Genomic DNA, 7,018 nt, shown 5'->3' with positions numbered 1-7,018 from the left:
CATGAGTGAATAGGGTGTCTATATCATTTAATTTAGTAAGATGTGCCACAACAGTTTCAGATTCATAGCCATAAAAAGGATCAGATTCAACCAAAGTAATTAACTCAGGATCGATAGAGAAATCATAATCCTTATCAGAGATACAGATAGGTGAAGTAGCAAAAGCAGGGTCATATTTCATTCTAGCATTCAAAGATTTTTTTTGGCTTAACTAACAATTTCTTAAGATCATATCTATCTTTGCAAGCAAAAAGGTCTCTAGCAGTTTCTTCATCCATAACATAACCCTCGGGCACATCTGGCAATTCATATCTAGGGGGAGAATTTTCATCATCACTTTCATCAATATTATCGGTTTCAATAATTTCATTCTCTCTAACCCTAGCAAGTTGTTCATCAAAAAATTCACCTAATGGCACAGTATCATTTAACATAGAAGTAGTTTCATCATAAGCATCATGCATAGCAGAAGTGGCATCATTAATAACATGCGACTATCAGAATCAACAGCAGGAGTAGGTTTAGGTGTCGCTAGTTTACTCAAAACAGAAGGTGAATCAAGTGCAGAGCTAGATGGCAGTTCCTTACCTCCCCTCGCAGTTGAGGGATAAATCTTGGTTTTTTCGTCTTTCAAGTTCCTCATAGTGATCACCAGATATAAATCCCAAGTGACTCAAAGAATAGAGCTATGCTCCTCGGCAACGGCGCCATAAAATGGTCTTGATAACCCACAAGTATAGGGGATCACAACAGTTTTCGAGGGTAGAGTATTCAACCCAAATTTATTGATTCGACACAAGGGGAGCCAAAGAATATTCTCAAGTATTAGCAGTTGAGTTGTCAATTCAACTACACCTGAAAGACTTAATATCTGCAGCAAAGTATTTAGTAGCAAAGTAATATGGAAGTAGCGGTAACAGTGGCAAAAGTAACAGTAGTAGTTTTGTAATAATTGTAACAGTGGCAATGGAAAAGTTGTTGGGGAACGTAGTAATTTCAAAAAAATTCCTACGCACACGCAAGATCATAGTGATGCATAGCAACGAGAGGGGAGAGTGTTGTCCACGTACCCTCGTAGACAGACAGCGGAAGCGTTATCACAACGCGGTTGATGTAGTCGTACGTCTTCACGATCCGACCGATCAAGTATCGAACGCACGGCACCTCCGAGTTCTACACAAGTTCAGCTCGATGACGTCCCTCGAACTCCGATCCAGCCGAGTGTTGAGGGAGAGTTTCGTCAGCACGACGGCGTGGTGACGATGATGATGTTCCACCGACGCAGGGCTTCGCCTAAGCTCCGCAACGGTATTATCGAGGTGTAATTTGGTGGAGGGGGGCACCGCACACGGCTAAGAGATCTCAAAGATCAATTGTTGTGTCTATGGGGTGCCCCCTGCCCCCGTATATAAAGGATGGAGGAGGGGAGGCCGGCCAGCCCCTAGGGCGCGCCAGAAGGTTGGAGTCCTACTAGGACTCCCTAGTCCTACTAGGATTCCTCCTCCCACATGGAATAGGAAAAGGGGAAGGGAAAAAGAGAAGGAAGGAAGGAGGCGCCCCCCTTCCCTAGTCCAATTCGGACCAGACCAAGGGGAGGGGCGCAGCCACCTTTTGAGGCCTTTCTCTCCTTTCCCGTATGGCCCATTAAGGCCCAATACGAATTCCCGTAACTCTCCGGTACTCCGAAAAATACCCGAATCACTCGGAACCTTTCCGAAGTCCGAATATAGTCGTCCAATATATCGATTTTTACGTCTCGACCATTTCGAGACTCCTCGTCATATCCCCGATCTCATCCGGGACTCCGAACTCTTTCGGTACATCAAAACTCAATAAAACTGTCATCGTAACGTTAAGCGTGCGGACCCTACGGGTTCGAGAACTATGTAGACATTACCGAGACACGTCTCCGGTCAATAACCAATAGCGGGACCTGGATGCCCATATTGGCTCCCACATATTCTACGAAGATCTTTATCGGTCAGACCGCATAACAACATACGTTGTTCCCTTTGTCACCGGTATGTTACTTGCCCGAGATTTGATCGTCGGTATCTCGATACCTAGTTCAATCTCGTTACCGGCAAGTCTCTTTACTCATTCCGTAATACATCATCCCGCAACTAACTCATTAGTCACAATGCTTGCAAGGTTTATAGTGATGTGCATTACCGAGTGGGCCCAGAGATACCTCTCCGACAATCGGAGTGACAAATCCTAATCTCGAAATACGCCAACCCAACAAGTACCTTTGGAGACACCTGTAGAGCACCTTTATAATCACCCATTTACGTTGTGACGTTTGGTAGCACACAAAGTGTGTTGGTAATGGTAGCATAATTTAAAATTTTCCTACGCTCACCAAGATGCATCTATGGAGTCTACTAGCAACGAGGGGAAAGGAGTGCATCTACATACCCTTGTAGATCGCGAGCGGAAGCGTTCCAATGAACGTGGATGACGGAGTCGTACTCGCCATGATCCAAATCACCGATGACCGAGTGCCGAACGGACGGCACCTCCGCGTTCAACACACGTACGGTGCAGCGACGTCTCCTCCTTCTTGATCCAGCAAGGGGGAAGGAGAGGTTGATGGAGATCCAGCAGCACGACGGTGTGGTGGTGGATGTAGCGGGTCTCCGCAGGGCTACGCCGAGCTTCTACGAGAGAGAGAGAGGTGTTGCAGGGGAGGAGGGAGGCGCCCAAGGCTGTTGTATGCTGCCCTCCCTCCCCCCCTTTATATAGGCCCCTGGGGGGGGGGTGCGCCAGCCCCAAGAGATGGGATCTCAAGGGGGGGAAGGGGTTGCCTTGCCCCCCAAGGCAAGGGGGAACTCCCCCCCTAGGGTTCCCAACCCTAGGCGCATGGGGGGAGGCCCAAGGGGGGCGCCCCAGCCCACTAGGGGCTGGTTCCCTTCCACTTTCATCCCACGGGGCCCTCCGGGACAGGTGGCCCCACCCGGTGGACCCCCGGGACCCTTCCGGTGGTCCCGGTACAATACCGATAACCCCCGAAACATTCCCGGTGGCCGAAACTGGACTTCCTATATATAATTCTTCACCTCCGGACCATTCCGGAACCTCTCGTGACGTCCGGGATCTCATCCGGGACTCCGAACAACTTTCGGGTTTCCGCATACATATATCTCTACAACCCTAGCGTCACCGGACCTTAAGTGTGTAGACCCTACGGGTTCGGGAGGCATGCAGACATGACCGAGACGCCTCTCCGGTCAATAACCAACAGCGGGATCTGGATACCCATGTTGGCTCCCACATGTTCCACGATGATCTCATCGGATGAACCACGGTGTCGAGGATTCAATCAATCCCGTATACAATTCCGTTTGTCAATCGGTATGTTACTTGCCCGAGATTCGATCGTCGGTATCCCAATACCTTGTTCAATCTCGTTACCGGCAAGTCTCTTTACTCGTACCGCAATGCATGATCCCGTGACTAACGCCTTAGTCACATTGAGCTCATTATGATGATGCATTACCGAGTGGGCCCAGAGATACCTCTCCGTTACACGGAGCGACAAATCCCAGTCTCGATCCGTGCCAACCCAACAGACACTTTTGGAGATACCCGTAATGCACCTTTATAGTCACCCAGTTACGTTGTGACGTTTGGCACACCCAAAGCACTCCTACGGTATCCGGGAGTTGCACGATCTCATGGTCTAAGGAAAAGATACTTGACATTGGAAAAGCTCTAGCAAACGAAACTACACGATCTTTTATGCTATGCTTAAGTTGGGTCTTGTCCATCACATCATTCTCCTAATGATGTGATCCCGTTATCAATGACATCCAATGTCCATAGTCAGGAAACCATGACTATCTGTTGATCAACGAGCTAGTCAACTACAGGCTTACTAGGGACAGGTTGTGGTCTATGTATTCACACATGTATCACGATTTCCGGACAATACAATTATAGCATGAATAATAGACAATTACCATGAACAAAGAAATATAATAATAACCATTTATTATTGCCTCTAGGGCATATTTCCAACAGTCTCCCACTTGCACTAGAGTCAATAATCTAGTTACATTGTGATGAATCGAACACCCATTGCGTCCTGGTTGTGATCATGTTTTGCCCTAGGGAGAGGTTTAGTCAACGGATCTGCTACATTCAGGTCCGTGTGTACTTTACAAATATCTATGTCTCCATTTTGAACACTTTCACGAATGGAGTTGAAGCGACGCTTGATATGCCTGGTTTTCCTGTGAAACCTGGGCTCCTTCGCAAGGGCAATAGCTCCAGTGTTGTCACAGAAGAGAGTCATCGGGCCCGACGCATTGGGAATCACCCCTAGGTCGGTAATGAACTCCTTTATCCAGACTGCTTCCTGTGCTGCCTCCGAGGCTGCCATGTACTCCGCTTCACATGTAGATCCCGCCACGACGCTTTGCTTGCAACTGCACCAGCTTACTGCTCCTCTATTCGAAATATACACGTATCCGGTTTGTGACTTCGAGTCATCCAGATCTGTGTCGAAGCTAGCGTCGACGTAACCCTTTACGACGAGCTCTTCGTCACCTCCATAAACGAGAAACATATCCTTAGTCCTCTTCAGGTACTTCAGGATATTCTTGACCGCTGTCCAGTGTTCCTTGCCGGGATTACTTTGGTACCTTCCTACCAAACTTACGGCAAGGTTTACATCAGGTCTGGTACACAGCATGGCATACATAATAGACCCTATGGCCGAGGCATAGGGGATGACACTCATCTCTTCTATATCTTGTGCCGTGGTCGGGCATTGAGCCGTGCTCAATTGCACACCTTGCAATACAGGCAAGAACCCCTTCTTGGACTGATCCATATTGAACCTCTTCAATATCTTGTCAAGGTATGTACTCTGTGAAAGACCAATGAGGCGTCTTGATCTATCTCTATAGATCTTGATGCCTAATATATAAGCAGCTTCTCCAAGGTCCTTCATTGAAAAACACTTATTCAAATAGGCCTTTATACTTTCCAAGAATTCTATATCATTTCCCATCAATAGTATGTCATCCACATATAATATGAGAAATGCTACAGAGCTCCCACTCACTTTCTTGTAAACACAGGCTTCTCCATAAGTCTGTGCAAACCCAAACGCTTTGATCATCTCATCAAAGCGAATGTTCCAACTCCGAGATGCTTGCACCAGCCCATAGATTGAGCGTTGGAGCTTGCATACTTTGTTAGCATTCTTAGGATCGACAAAACCTTCCGGCTGCATCATATACAACTCTTCCTTAAGGAAGCCGTTTAAGGAATGCCGTTTTGACGTCCATCTGCCATATCTCATAATCATAGTATGCGGCAATTGCTAACATGATTCGGACGGACTTCAGCTTCGCTACGGGTGAGAAAGTCTCATCGTAGTCAACCCCTTGAACTTGTCGATAACCCTTAGCGACAAGTCGAGCTTTGTAGATGGTCACATTACCATCTGCATACGTCTTCTTCTTAAAGATCCATTTGTTTTCTATGGCTCGCCGCTCATCGGGCAAGTCAGTCAAAGTCCATACTTTGTTTTCATACATGGATTCTATCTCGGATTTCATGGCTTCTAGCCATTTGTCGGAATTCGGGCCCGCCATCGCTTCTTCATAGTTCGAAGGTTCACCGTTGTCTAACAACATGATTTCCAGGACAGGGTTGCCGTACCACTCTGGTGCGGAACGTGTCCTTGTGGACCTACAAAGTTCAGCAACTTGATCTGAAGCTTCATGATCATCATCATTAACTTCCTCCCCAGTCGGTGTAGGCACCACAGGAACATTTTCCCGCGCTGCGCTACTTTCCGGTTCGGAAGGGGTGACTATCACCTCATCAAGTTCCACTTTCCTCCCACTCAATTCTTTCGAGAGAAACTCCTTCTCTAGAAAGGACCCGTTCTTGGCAACGAAGATCTTGCCTTCGGATCTGAGGTAGAAGGTATACCCAATAGTTTCCTTAGGGTATCCTATGAAGACGCATTTTTCTGATTTGGGTTCGAGCTTTTCAGGTTGAAGTTTCTTGACATAAGCATCGCATCCCCAAACTTTTAGAAACGACAGCTTAGGTTTCTTCCCAAACCATAATTCATACGGTGTCGTCTCAATGGATTTAGACGGTGCCCTATTTAAAGTGAATGCGGCAGTCTCTAAAGCATAACCCCAAAATGAGAGCGGTAAATCGGTAAGAGACATCATAGATCGCACCATATCCAATAGAGTGCGATTACGACGTTTGGACACACCATTTCTCTAAGGTGTTCCAGGCGGTGTGAGTTGTGAAACTATTCCACATCTCCTTAAGTGTGTACCAAATTCGTGACTTAAATATTCTCCACCACGATCTGACCGTAAGAATTTTATTTTCCTGTCACGTTGATTCTCAACCTCACTCTGAAATTCCTTGAACTTTTCAAAGGTTTCAGACTTGTGTTTCATTAGGTAGACATACCCATATCTACTTAAATCATCAGTGAGAGTGAGAACATAACGATATCCTCCGCGAGCCTCAACACTCATTGGACCGCACACATCGGTATGTATGATTTCCAATAAGTTGGTTGCTCGCTCCATTGTTCCGGAGAACGGAGTCTTGGTCATCTTACCCATGAGACATGGTTCGCACGTGTCAAATGATTCGTAATCAAGAGACTCCAAAAGTCCATCTGCATGGAGCTTCTTCATGCGCTTGACACCAATGTGACCAAGGCGGCAGTGCCACAAGTATGTGGGACTATCGTTATCAACTTTACATCTTTTAGTATTCACACTATGAACATGTGTAACATCATGTTCGAATTCATCAAAAATAAACCATTGACCAGCGGGGCATGACCATAAAACATATCTCTCAAATAAATAGAACAACCATTATTCTCAGATTTAAATGAGTAGCCATCTCGAATTAAACGAGATCCAGATACAATGTTCATGCTCAAAGCTGGCACTAAATAACAATTATTGAGGTTTAAAACTAATCCCGTGGGTAGATGCAAAGGTAGCGTGCCAACGGCGAT

The sequence above is a fragment of the Aegilops tauschii genome, chromosome 1 (genome assembly GCF_002575655.3).
Source record: "Aegilops tauschii subsp. strangulata cultivar AL8/78 chromosome 1, Aet v6.0, whole genome shotgun sequence".
In the NCBI taxonomy this organism is placed as follows: domain Eukaryota; kingdom Viridiplantae; phylum Streptophyta; class Magnoliopsida; order Poales; family Poaceae; genus Aegilops; species Aegilops tauschii.
Note: the sequence above shows the minus strand (reverse complement) of the source record.